Here is a 12092-nt window from a genome sequence, read left to right as displayed (position 1 = left end):
ATCATCTCATCTACACACACAAAAAGAGGCCGGTCAGGGGGCCCAAGCCAAATTCAGATGTTGTCGCCAAGGTGCATTAGGGATGTTGAAAGCACAAGCCTCTTCAAATAGTTAGGGAGGGCACTCATTTACCAAGGGACAGTAAGAATCGGTGTGCTCCAGACTTAAGCAAAGAGGACATTGGGAAGTATTGGCAGCCATGACCTGTTTGGGTTTTTGATCATTTACTTGAACCGAAAGAGCATCGACCTTTTTGGTTAGGGACTCGATCAGAGTTTTTAATTCCGGATTGGGTTTGACCTCGAACATAGACAAAACCTTGGTAGGAGTGTCTTTAATTAGAAGATCTGGAAGAATCAATGTTACCCCAATGGGTGCTTCGTGAAGCCTGTTTCTCAAGAAAAGTGTATGCTTCAGTAACGCCTTTGTCTATGAAACAACTGCCATTCATGATATCTAATGTTTCCTTTTGATGGTCAGAGAATGAATGGACTAATACAGCGGTGTCAAGTTGATGATGGGGACATTCGAGAAGCAGATCAGTAAATCTGCTCCATGCTTCCGAAAAGGATTCCTGGGGGTGTTGGCGAAGGAATTGAATCTTCTGAAGCATTTTTGTAGTTTTCTTCTGAGTATAGAACTTTATCATGAATGCTTGTACGAGTTTGGCCCATGTGTCAATGGATTGCGGAGCTTGTCCTGCGAGCCAAACTAAAGCTTTATCAGCTAAGGTGAAGGGAAACAACCTAAGCAAGACTTGTTCGTTGGTAACGGTTGGATGGCGGAAAGTGGTGACTACTTGTTGCATTCGATGAAGGTGGTTGTATGGTTTTTCATGGTCTAGACCATGGTAAACAGGTAACAAACCAAATTTTTTTGGCGGAATGCGAAAATCTCCTGCAATCTCACTGAGTTTAATGCAGGAAGCATGTCCTTCCTGTAAGGCAATATAGAAGTCTGAAAGGGGTTTCTCGACTGTGGGATTTTCTTGAGCCATAACTAAGGGAGATAATGGCAACGAAGATATTTGACGAGGTTGGTTTACAAAGAAGGAACTATGTCTAGGAGATAGCATAAGCAGTTGTTTATTGTATTTCCGACGATGATATGTAAGTTCTAATTCCTTATTAGTACCAGACAGTAGTCTCATACAAACACAAGTTTTAATTCTAGGCTCATAAGGAACAAATTATGACAGGAGACTTTAGAATTAAGGAAGGAGGAAAGTGAAGCACATCTTCCTAAGTTGTTGCTAACTTGAGCAGGTAAGCTAGGATAACGTGTGAATATTCCAGCAGCCAGGTCACCTGAGAGAATTGAGGGAGGTTGTTCGTGCTAGCACCTTCTTTAATTAGGCAACCTCAATTTTTCAAGTTTCCTAGACACTGATGGAATAGGGTGATGATTTATGATGGTGTATTATGCGGGGTATTATTAAGATGATTATGATGAAATTTTAATTATTAGGATTTTTTTATTTTTTATTTTTTTATTTATATTTTATATTTTGGGTTTATGTAATTAATGTATTATGGAAATGTGATTACGGAACATGCAATTAAAAAAACGATAGATACCAAAATAGAAACTAAACATACAATTAACATATGCTAGTTTTACATAGGAAGTCTACACATGCAACTCTATATTACTTATACGTGAATAGAAATATGTCCTATGCATGCAATAATCAATAGTTACTGATACGTGTAACTATATGTGAGCTAGGGGAATGTCGAGAATGAACTCATGCAAATGAATACCACGTACGTGAATTGATGTAATATACACATACAAAAATATTCTAAGCATTTACATGCAAAAAGTTCTCATGCTAACACACAAACATGCGAGGTAAAACAAGTTATAGCAAACAACCAAATAATATCCTCGACAAAGTTTGAGGAGTTGAAGAATTCGAAATCTGGAGTCCCGCAATTCCTCGTATAACGATCGAATTAACTCCCGAGCTCGTGAACTTACTGGATGGTGGATAAACAGGACTAGAGAGTCCAAAATAGTACTGAGAAAGAAAGTGGCATGTACCTGAAAATCGGAGTGTTGATACTCCAGGTTAGTCTCGCGCGCTACTAATATAGTCTTGTCCGAGACTCTTTTGTCAGTTCAGTACTTCAAGTTTCTACTGAATAATTAGACTGTGCTAATAAAAATAAACAAGATCTGGTTCACAGATATCTATTAGTAGAAAAAGTTGGGGCAACAGGTTCGTAACACGTTATTATCGTAAAAAAAATGGAAATTAAAAAGATGAGGGGATAGGGGAGGGGGTTTTGTTTGATGTATTCCAGTTATTACGTTTAAATGTCCAAAGTCCTTCGGCGTGTAGTGGCACAACTTTTGGTGAGTAGGATTTTAGGTTATTTAGTTGGTTTAAGTAATTTAACGGTAATGCAAGTAATGTAAATAAATAACGGTGATTTCGACGTAAATAAACAAAGATAGAGAAATAGGGAGAGGGTTAATCATACTCATGCAAGAATCATTTTCAACAGTTTATACTACCACATCACTATAGCTCAAATCCGTCTCAAGTTCATAGACAAACTCGAGAATACGACGAGTATCGATCCCTAGCAAAATGCACACATCTCTGAGTTGCATCGCAATAGCATAAGGAGTTGAACTAATATTTCATCTCTGGAATATCATTTCAGCTCCTGGTTCGATTCTACATCAGCTGGACAAATTGGAGAGCTGTCTGACACCAAAGAGTCGCTCGCGAGACATTTTGGGTCTCTCGCAAGACTGTTTTGGAGCATCAGCACTCCAAATTTGTACAATCTCAATCATTTTGGGACCGGATGTATAATCTACACCTAATTCCTAAGCAGTAATTCTATAACATTAAACTGTCAATCCAGATTCTCACACAAGTAGCATAACCCTCCCCCTGAGGGGGGAATTAGCTCATGGTCATTGGAGGAATAATTAAACTTGATGTATACAATAATTAAGTAAATACAGGACAAGAATTAAACTTGAAAAGAAATGACTTTTATTAAGAAGAAATAACTTACAGTATTAAAGCTACTAGAAGAGAAAATGACGGAATGTAAAGTACTGGAATGAAACTACAAATGATAAATTAAAGCTAACTAACTACTGAGCAAGGCTAAAGCATAAAATGCTGAAGCAGAAATATTGAAGATCCCCCTCTCATATATATAGGATGGTCTCTCGTGAAGGAATTAATTTGGTTTCGTCCTTTTGCCAAATTGATCCATTCAAAACTTTGAAACACAAAGTTTTCGCTTCATCTAAATTGATTTGGTTCTTTGTCTTTTTGCACCTTATGTTTTGTCCCTTTCCTCAATTCAATTCAAACATTGAATTGATATTGATAAGTGTCTTTTCCTATTGCAATGTGGCACCAAATTGTGACCACCACTTGCCACCTGCCTATGCTGACTCGTCATGCCTTTTGGGCCCGCAGAGTGGGTCCACATGATGTGTCCAGTGGTGGCACCGATTTTGGCATTTTTACAACTTTCTGTCTTTGCGTAGAGTTTGTCGCCCTGGTTGCTCTGGTAGTTCACTAGCCGACGTCGGGGTCCAGGTTTGAAAGATATGAGCTTTGGAAGTTTGTTGCTTCTTTACATGTGGACCCGTTCCGCACAGGTTTTGTTCCTTTGGAAACTTTGGCTCTAGTCAGCCTTTGTTGGGCTTCACTGGGGCTGAGTGGGAAGACTTCAAAAATTCCAGTATTCTCGTACTTTAATGCATGTTTTATTATCATATTCACATTAACTACGGAAACCTGCAAAAGTACGAAAATATAATTATTACATGATTATTAAACACATAATTGACCAAAATGTTATGTCTCTCGGGGTTTAATATTACAGTTTTAGGTGCTTATCAATATTTAATTGAACGATCAGCTAACTGCAAAAGTCATTTTAGTTGGTTTTAGATCATGTATACCTAGTTGTTTATAAAAGTAAAGTGGGTGTAAGTTAAAACTTGCTCTTAGATCTAGAATAGCAATTATGGTGAAAGTATCGCCTAAGGTGCTTTATACAGTGGGACGACTAGGGTCCTTGTACTTAACGATTCCGTTATGCTCAGATAAAGAGGGAAATTGTTCTATTAAGAAGGCTTCTTTAGGTATATTTGTTTTACTCTTTGTGGTGCACAAATCTTTAAGAAACTTAGCATGTTTTGGAAGACGTTTTATGGCATCGAGGAAAGGTAGGTTTATAGTTAAATTTTAGAAAATTTCCTTAATCTCGTCAAAATTATCGTCCTTCGTTAACATGACTAGTCTCTGGAGAAACGGGGGGTTTTCCCTATATTTAGCATAAAGGTCAATATGATTATTGCCCATTTCTTTTAGTTTTATCGGTTTCCCCTTAGGTTGAGGTTTAACTGGTACTTCTACAAGTGTAGGATCTTCAGTTTGAACTATGGTATCTAGTAAGGTTTCTTTATATTTATCAATTTGTGGGGAATCCTCAGGCATTATTACTTTGTTGTCAACTACTTTCCCTGAATGGAGAGTAGTTACGGTCTTTAATTCTTCGTATATTAAATTTTCATTACTAGGATTATTGGTTAATACAAAGGCTGTGTTTGTTGATTTTCGATTAGGTACGGGTTGACTTGGAAACATGCCTTTTTTTGGGTCTTTTCTTGGGATAGGTGTTGGATGGATTGTTGGATGGCTAGTAAAATCTGTTGTTGAGCTTGTAGTTCGAATCTATCGGGCTGGGCAGTTTGAGTGGCCACGGGTTATGTAATAGGAACTATTTCACGTTGATTATTAACTGGTGAATTTTGATAGTTTCTATTAATCAGGACTAAACTTATATTATTATTATTATTATTATTACCTTGCCCTTATCCTTGGCTTGGTTGATATTGATTATAATTGTTGGTGGGCCTAACGTTTTGATTACTAAAACCTGGAGGTGCTGCTTGTTGATGATTATTACGCCAACTAAAATTGGGATTTTGTCTCCAAGGTGTGTTAGGTATATAATTAAAAGCACAGACATCTTCTGCCTGTGGTGGTGGTTGTTCATAGGCAAGAGGACAATAATGATCGGAATGTTCAAGACTAAAATAGAAATTACAACGAGGAAAGTTTACATTCGTGACTGGAGTGGGTTTCACTTCTTGTTTATTGACAGAAAGGGCATCTACCTTATGAGTGAGGGATTCAATTAAAGTTCTAAGTTCAGGATCTGGTTTAACCTCAAACATATTGGTTGCATTAGCTGTAGAAGAATATGGAATGGAGCAGGAGCAATCGTTACCTCCCTAGTTGTTACTTTTCTTAGATTGATTATCTAAAAAGTTATATGCATCTGTGGCTCCTTTACCTAGGAAATTACCGCCATTCATGATATCTAAAGTCTCTTTATGATGTTGGGATATGCCTTTGAAGAAGGCACGAACTAGTGTGTCTTTACCAAGATTATGATGGGGACATTCTACAAGAAGATCAGTGAAACGATTCCAAGCCTCAGAAAAGGATTCTTAAGGCTTTTGGCAAAAGAAATGAATATGTGATAGCATCTCATCAGTCTTCTGTGGTGGGTAAAATTGTTCCATAAATAGTTCAACTAGTTTTTCCCATGTGTCGACAAAGTTCAGCTTTTGTGATGTTAGCCAAGCAGCCGCTTTGTCAGCTAGGGTGAAAGGAAACACCCTGAGCTTTATTTGTTCAGGTCTTACGTTAGGATGATGAAATGTTGGAAGAACTTGTTGTATCCTACATAAGTATTTATAAGGCTTCTCATGGTCTAACCCATTAAAACAGGTAGCAGATTAAATATATGGGGGATTCAAAAATCTCCCGTAATATTTGTAAGAATTATACAAGACTCAAGGTCCATTGTTTAAAGCCTTATAGAAATCAGAGAGGGCCTCTGCAATTTCTTCACCCATTGCTACAAATGTAGTGGTGGTGGGTGTAGTTGTTGTGTGTGTGTGTTGATTGGTGAATTTCTAGATAGGCGATTATTTCTGCGTCTACAATAAACTAATATGGCTGGTTTATGTGTACTAGATCTTAATCTCATGCAAGTTTTAAGTCTAATAGGCAATTCCTAATGAGCATGCAAAAATAGCCTGATTATTACTAGAAATATAATCTTCTTATAGTAGAGTCAAGGATGTAAAGAGGTGTTACCTGGAGCATCCTTGCTACGAGTATAAATAGTGTCTTCAACATCCTTGAAGCACGTCTAGTGTTACTTTGAACAATTATATGAGTACTGATCCGGGTACACGGTGTGGATTGTGAAGTCTTGTAAAAATATTAACCTTATTAGTTATATAATTTTTTAGAATTAAGGTAAGGCTTTTTACTTTGGGCTTGGATGGCAGGCCTGGGAAACATGCTTTGGTAGTGGTTGGGCTTACTAATGGCCAGGCCACTTAAGAATTGAGGGAGGTTATCTGTGCGTGCACATTCCTTAATTAGAGAGCCCCGATTCTTTAAGTTTTCTAGACACCGTATAGAATGAAAATATTAATATTTAAAAATTTTGTGGTTGGTAGCATACGAGTAGTGTACTGTACTCGTGAGGTTGGTAGCATACGAGTAATGTACTGTACTCGTGAGATAATATTATACTTAATTGCAAAAATTGAACTTTATCTAATTAAACTAAGGCGCATGCGCACTTCTTAGTAAGGCAAATTGGGTGCGGGTCGCGATGTGTAATCTTGGGCGCGCGTGCGCTCGTGAGTTAAAACTAGGGTTTGAATTTTTCAGGGTCAGGTCACGAGAGGGCAGTGAGTTGGTTGAACAACTCGTATGCTCTCAAATAGTAGCAAAAATATTTGAGAATTTACGAACAGTAAAAACAGTAGAGAATATGAAAATAGTTTTTCATAGTTTTAATCTAAACACGTAATACGTAATCAAGCAAGATGGCAAGCAGCGCCATTGATATAATGGTTTAATATCTTAATGAAACAGTGATGGTAAGATGAAGAAATAGTGGATTATGATGGAAAAATAGTAGATAAATATACTCTCAAAATCATAGAAATAAATAGGAGAGTAGTCGTGTTCACCCACTCTAGTCGTACACTTTTGGGATACGAATCTAGATGACAAATATGTTTTACTATTGAGAGTTAAAATAGTAGATATGAGGTCAAAACAGTGAATTTAAATTGATGAGGAAGGATATTATAAGGGGTTTAATCTACCACGCAATTCGATTGACTATTAGTTAGTATTGAATCGCTTTTGTTGATCCCTAGTGAAGACCAAGTCCTCTCGGATCGAGGTTTCACTAGCATGTGAGTGTAGCTCCACCACAAATCTTTTTGGTGGTGGCTCTATACTCTAGTTCTCCATTATGAGCTCTATCTCTGGTTACTCATAACGAAGAACTTGAAGTTCTTATTTACAAAACAATTACTAACTACTAATTAATCATCCTCACATGGCTTCATAAACCTCCTCTAATGGAGGTTTAGCCTTGTATCATTGGAATCCTATTAATTAAGAATTGAATAGAAGACATAATTTAAATAACAATTATTGAAAGTAATCTAAATCTTTTGATTGATGGGAATTAATAGTGGCTACAAACTAAATTATTCTAACCCTAAAGAAAGTAAACTAAATTAAGAACTAAACTAAACTAATTATAAACTAAGGGTAAGGAGAAGAGCTTAAGTTTTGCTTTAGCCCTATTTATATAGGAGAGGGTTAGGTTTACATTTTCGTGCTTGGGCCAAAAAGGGGGACTTTGGGCCTCTAAAGCGAACCCAAAGTCCATTAGGTTAAGTCTAAAGAGGCCACAGCTGCTCAAAATTATTTTAGTGCCCTGTTTATCTACTTTAACAAGTCTGATTAGGGCAATACAGGGTCTATTGGAAATCTTATTTCAAGACAGTCGTTTTTACATAAAGTAGGTCCAATTCTGAGGCCCGAGTCCAAATATAAGGCTTTATGAAGTTCTGTTGACTTTTCTGCTCTTTTTCTCCCCGGATTGACTTTGACTGGGCTTAAAAAAGGCTTTCTCCATGATTCTTGGGCTTTGAAGGTAGAACTTCCTCAGCAATCATCTTGACTCGTTTCCCATGCAAAAGTGGTGTATTTAGTTACCTAATCAGCTTTAAGTCCTGAAACGCACAAAAACACGTAAACAGTAGTAACTCTTATTTATTATAAATATAATTGGCATAACTAGAATACTATTAAGGGGTTTAAACTATACTTTTGTGTGCTTATTAGAAATCAATGAATATTGTACTCGATTGTTTAAAATTTTACAAAATTACAATCAATGAATCAATCACTACATAGCCATTTGTATCTATGATTTGGTCACAAACTCAGTCTTGTTGTCAAACACATTTCATAAAGACAAACTACCTTGCCATTGGTTGCTTAATTCATATTCATTTATACCCCTGACAAATACATAAAATGAACCAACAATTGGGATATCCAAAAAAAAAAAAAAAAAAAAAAAAAAACACACACACACACACACACACACACACTCCAATGCTCTTTTTCGCTATTAAAACATTCCAATCTCGATAGCCATTAAAATAACAGCTTCTGTATAATTCTTAATACTTATAACACGTCAGAGTAATGACAAAGTAAAAAACATCCTAGCCTATACTTAGCTTATCAATCGAACGACATACTTAATCCATAGAAACATAATCCATTCTATATTGAAATACACAAGTAAATATTGCTTCATCTACAGACCTAGTATTAATGTCGGTGATTTAAGCGTACAACAAAATGATTGCAACGTACACCTAAAAACTGAAAATTTCATGAGCAACCCCAATCGAAGATTAAAATTTTCTACCTTTAAGAAAAACTCAATTAATTTTCAGTTAAACTAGCAATGCCATACACCCACTTCCTAAAACAAAATTTGCATCACCAAAATAACAATTAAAGAAAAAAGCATAAGCACAAAATTACCTGATAATGGGTTTGGAGAGAATTGGGCGTAGATGAAATTGGTCTGGAGAGAGTTAAGCGCAAATTGCTGCTGGAGAATAGAATGTGGGTTACGAAATGGAGGTTGTGAATTGATTGTTTGTTATCTTTCTTTTGGTTCTATTTCTTTTGGTTGCCGCGAAATTGAGAATGAAGGGTTGGTTCTATTTCTTTTCTTTGTTTTGTTTTAATCTGGACCGTCTAATTTGGAGCTGATCTCGCGAGTTGAGTGGGTAGGAATGGGAGTAGGCTAGGAGTGGGTGTACCCTCTAAAGCACAGACGCACCTACCAAGGGTTGTGTCCACATCGGGCATGGCATGGATGCGCGTTTGACGCGGTCAACAAAGTCAAGACGTAGTCAGGACGCGGCCAACATGGTCAGGACACAGATTTTGACTCAAATAAAATATAAAATAAATCAAAATAATGCTAAAAACTCAATTTTTCTGGTTTTTATTTTGGTAAGACTTCTGACATGTTTTTAAAGTTTGATTAGGAAATATTAAACTTAATCTTGTGGCTATTTATCTTGAATAGTTTTGAATTTATGAATGTTGATACATTTAATTTAGTTTTTAATGTTCTATTTATATAAAATAAAATTATAAATATTAATTATTTTCTGCATCATTTGTCGTGTCTTCGTCCCATTTTTTTGAGATATAACTGCATCGCGCGTCTGTGTCTGCGTCCGTGCAACATAGGGTATATATATATATATAGATTTTGTGTCATGACTCATGACATTCTTCACCCACAGCCAACCATTTGAACAAACAAACTTCGTCATGTGCTACACCCACTGTCGGGGCAAAATGTTAACCCGACAGTCCCGATGTAATGGTGCTTCCGAAAGATCAAAAGAGATGGGATTAGGTATTTTGGAAGAAGAGAGACTGCACCAACGTTCTGGTTGTCTATGTACCCAATGATGAATCCGGGATCAAGTCTCTTAAAACGTAGTTCTGGAGGCTGCAGAAGCCTCCGTATATATAGCAATCTCCTGCCTTGGTGGCCAAGAAAGTGATTCTTGGAGATTGCCCTCCTTGATGAATCCTAGTATGATCCTACCTCTCAAATAGGATCATTCCCCAAGATTTCATTCTATCCTTGTGCAAGATCTTATCGGATTGCACTAGGGTCTCTTGCTTCCGCAAATCGTATTACTGGATCCAAGTGATCAGGACGGACGGATTGGGTCCATGAACTTGGGACGTCCGGATGAGCTCTGGACCTGTTGTAAACTTTGATGGATTAAAGAACCGGATGATCCACAATATTTTTACCAGCTACCAAGCTGGTCCGTTGCTGGGCCCACACCTAGTCCATTGTCTGAATACACTCTAGACTAGAAGTATGACGTAGGGTTCGCTGGTCCGCTGCTGGGCCCACACCTAGTCCATGGTCCAAATACACTCTAGACTAGAAATATGACGTAGGGTTCGCCGGTCCCACACCCGATCCATAGTACGAGTCCACTTTGGACCAGAAATATGATGTAAGGTACACACATTGCCCCCTCTTCAACAGAGGAGCAAACGAAGATGAAGGTGGTATGTTGAAGAATTAAGAAAACGTGAAAAAGGGAGTTAAGTGAAAAAGTGTGACAATGAGGGACTAAGTTAAAAAGAGAAAAGTAAAAAGGGTTGGTTGGGTGGTGAAAAATATTTAAAAATTAGGTGGGGATGAGTGAGATGGGCATGGAAGAGGGTAACCCGGCCTAAAAATGACCGGGAAAAAAATCGACTTGACCCGATAAAAAAACATGCAGAACCGGTGAGAAAACAGATGACCCGATAAGAAAACATGCTGACCCGGCCTGAAAAACGCCTAAACAGGCATGAAAACCACCTGAGCCGGCTGGAAGCATGCTAAACCGGTTGGAAAAATGCCTGAACTGGTTGGAAAAATGCCTGACCCGGTTGGGAAAATGCTGAACCGGTTGGAAATGCCTGAACTCGTGCCGGTCGCCAGTGCCAGTGCTGGTCGCTGGTGGTAGAAGGTTAGCATATGGAATAGACCTGATGCGCTGCTTGGTGTTTTTTTCCAGGAGTGGAAGTTCACTATTGAATTTCGGTGAACTTCAGTGAACTTCATTGGTTTTTGGTACTGTTGGTTTTTTTTGGATGGGCCTGTTGGTTGGTTTGATTTGGGCTTGTCTTGAACAGCTAGGCTTTATGTGGCTGACCAATTGGTGGACGGTCATGCCTTGAACCATGGCGGCAAAACAAACCAACAAGGTTGAGTCTTCTCGTCATCTCGCCTTTAAGACTTCTAGCCCAACCAACATTTAAGAACAAGCGTAGTTACATTGCAAAGATTCTCCAATAGATCGATGATTCTTGTGGAGACCAACGAACAACCAAGAAGTGCCTCATTAGTTGGGTTTAAATATGAGTGTAGCTTAGACTTCGCCACCAAGGGTATACGCTTGATGTAATCTAAACAATCACACCCAGACCAAAAATGATACATTATCGATCTTGGGTATACATTGTCAAACGATGATACCAGGCGTAGGCCCACTGCACCATTTAAGCCAAAACTGAAGTGCAGGATGGCCTTCACCACCCAGGTTTAATAAATGTAAAACTAAGTGACCAACTTGAAATTAAAATGCAATGTAAATGGAAATGAAATTTATTCATGATAAATGGAAGGAAAGCACAATGTATATGAAATTTATTGGTGGAACTAATGATAAGTAATTTACTTGTTAAATAAATGCAAATGAGACGCATTCCAGGGTTTGGTTAGAACATCGTCAGTCAAGTTCTTGAGAAAATAAGAACATTTGGATGCGAGCCTTTCAATTATAAAAGGGCCCTCCCAATTTTCACCGAGTTTCCCACTGATGGGTTCTTCGTTACTCCTTTGCCTTGTACGTAAGACCCAATTGCCTGGTTTGAATGCTCGTGCGAGCAACTTCTTGTCATAATTGCGCTTCATAGAGTCCTGGTACGTCATGAGATTCTGCAGGGCTTCATCTCTAAGCTCATCCACCATGGCTTTGTCACGAGCCAAGATGTCAACATTCGTCTCTGTGGAGATGGCTTGTGCGCACGCTTTTGGAGCGATTATTTCAGTTAGGAGTACCGCTTCCGTTCCATATGCCAATGAAAATGGTGACAT

General features: G+C 38.0%; 1 pseudogene; it reads right to left on the bottom strand.

The window, feature by feature from the left end:
* LOC147496345 (uncharacterized) overlaps window positions 1-12092 on the bottom strand; it is a 33060-nt pseudogene extending 20968 nt beyond the window's left edge.

This window comes from Coptis chinensis, chromosome 5 (genome assembly GCF_015680905.1).
Source record: "Coptis chinensis isolate HL-2020 chromosome 5, ASM1568090v1, whole genome shotgun sequence".
In the NCBI taxonomy this organism is placed as follows: Eukaryota; Viridiplantae; Streptophyta; class Magnoliopsida; order Ranunculales; family Ranunculaceae; genus Coptis; species Coptis chinensis.
This window is presented reverse-complemented; position numbering and strand designations above follow the sequence as displayed.